The sequence below is a fragment of the Amblyomma maculatum genome, chromosome 11 (genome assembly GCF_055883805.1).
Source record: "Amblyomma maculatum isolate TAMU_Amacu chromosome 11, ASM5588380v1, whole genome shotgun sequence".
NCBI classification, from domain to species: Eukaryota; Metazoa; Arthropoda; class Arachnida; order Ixodida; family Ixodidae; genus Amblyomma; species Amblyomma maculatum.
In genome coordinates this window covers 40,798,921-40,801,637 of record NC_139354.1, presented here as the reverse complement: position 1 = coordinate 40,801,637, position 2,717 = coordinate 40,798,921, and positions in this window count along the sequence as shown.

Genomic DNA, 2,717 nt, shown 5'->3' with positions numbered 1-2,717 from the left:
TTACAAATCTTGACACGCTAAACGTAACTTCAAATTTTCTCTAAATAAAGGGTCACTGATCATGGTAAAAACTTACTCTTTTGCCGGTAAGCTGCAATGCTGTTCGCAATAAGGCAGAACCACAAGAAACTGTGCCTCAATCTCGACATCGCCAAATACTCAAGATCCGTCTCCACAGCCGAAGATTTGCAAATATGCCGAAAACTTTGTCCGAATAAAGATTCAACGGAGTCGACGACACTTTCTTTAAAAGACGTCACATATATACATTCACGTCCGAATTATAATAATAAACCCATTTTACGCTTCGCAGAGATTTTTGCAAAATTGACAGCTACAATGACCTTTGTTTCTCGACGAGCAGCCACCATAAAGCAGAAATTAAGAAAAAAGAGAAAAGAAGTTCTTTGTTCAAAGACCTTTCAGCGCCAGCTCCTCGATTGCGCTATTCGGAGAAGAAGACCACAATGCTTGCCAGAATGTGTTCACATTTCAAGAGGATGGTCTCTCTGCACTCTGCACTTCGCACAGGAATAATTGTAGCTCAAAGACCTGGATATCTGACAGCTGCATATTTGAAGGCAGACTTCAGAGAGGTAAAGGTCGAAGTGGATATGTGAAAACAGGCAGACTAAGAGAGATAGCGCATCAAAAGCAAGTCCCCCATATTTAAATAACTCGCATCGGCCAAATGGCAGTGACTGCAGCTGCTTCGTTACCCTACAGCCATTCGCCGCGAGATCGACCTAGAGGTGACGCCATCGTCGCTTTGATGGTGTTGATGGCGGGGATCAGCAGCCGGCGGCGCTCGCAGAACCGCACGAGGCGTATGTCTGCTTCCGAGTTTACGGCAGTTTTGTTGGCGATGAAAACGTGCCTTATGCAATGGATTAGCGATTTATTGTTTAGTGTTCCAATATTCAAAAACAAAATCTGTGAATTTCGCAAATGCTGCAACAAAAGAAGATGCGCGGATTTTAAGAAAACAAGGCACGCAACCACCCGTCTGTAGATTTACTGGCATCGCTTTGCACGCTTTTGCTTTGTACCGCGCTCAAAGGTCTAATACTTGAGCCTGAACATGACATATCTCATCGGTTTTTCAACAGAGTGCGTGTGTCTTATACGAGTTAGGCAGGCAAATGTAGTGTCAAGCCCACGGAGATACAAGGTTCGTACTCTGACCTGCAGTGCTTTAGAATGAATCGATACAGCCTGGTTCATTACATCGTACTTGACTCGAGGATTAAGGAGGGTTAATGTATATAGACAGCGTACAGCTCGGCATGTTTCCGAAGACTGAGTGGACATCAACTCTGGCTAGACAATGAGGCAAATGTATACCCCAAAAATGAGATTGCGCCGACACTGTACAAGAAACCTCGTCCCGCAGGCAAGCTGACTGCTCCCGTGTAGAGCAGTGAGTGGATTGATATTGCCGAGCTCGCAACAAAGCGGAGACTTCTTGCGTCAGATATGCTGTTTGTGTTGGACTATGAAGTGACTCTAAAGGATTTCCTGAAACCTTAAGATGTATAAGGAATTTCTTATGTGTGTGATGTTTTTAAACAGGAAATTAGTAGTGCAATTATTTTTTTTCAATGATATTGAATTTCATCATATGACAGAACTTTTACACACTTAACAGAAATTAGGACTATCAGTGTTTAATTTTCAGTAATGTTACAGTGCACGCTACGAATCAGTTGCTGCGAAGACATCGTAAAAACGGCGCTTGTTCGCTGTCATGTTCTGGCAAAGAAGTTTGAAGGATGAAGATTTCTTTATCATTGTAATTATTGTTGAGCAGTGGCTTGGGGGGGGGGGGGGGACGGTTCTGTCGTTTACTTTCAAAGCAGGTGCCGGATATAAAACTATCCTGAAACAAATGGAGTTCATCTTATCATGTGACTATAAATATACATTTATTCTTTGACTACACACCGATGGTTAAGCCCGTGTGAAGCTATTTTACTCCCCTTGTAAGAAACAACCAGTTTGCTCGAAAGACAGCCCAGACGAAAAAGTGGTATAATTATTCTAATGAACTTGCTACCAGTGAACATCCATCTAGTATGTGTATTATGTACTATTTAGATTAACAGGTGCTGCGATCGATGATGTATCTGAAACGTTCGAGCATATCACTGAAGCAAAATGTGCTCATTACCACTGTTACGGAGGATAACAATCATTGAACGAAAAAAAATGAAATGCATATATGGGTTTAACTTACCATGCGACATCGGCTGTATGACAGGTGATGTATGGAAGGCCTCGGTCTCGTTGACCACTACGATTGTTTAACGTGCGGTCAAACCCCACAGCCGAGGAGCGCCTTTCGAAACGTCCGGGATCGCATCCCCCGTTCTCGAAATCAGCAGTCGAGCGCCCTACCACTAAGATACCGCGACAAAGGTTTAACAGCAAAAAAAAAAAAAGTACTCAGATAACTCTATCGTGGATACAGAAGGCACAGAGTGGCTAGTTCCAACTGGATTTTAATATGCAGCAGTCTGCGGTCGCATGTTTCAGTAGTTGTGATATTTCAAACAGAAACGGGAATATACGATTTTGAGCATTTTCATTAAGGTGTATTGTCGGCGGCAATCTGCTTTGCTTAACGACCGCAGCGCTTCGTTTCAAATACCGTTTGTCAAAGAGCCTCAAGCGCCGAAGACCCCGACTGATGATGTCCTTTCCAGCGTGAAATACTC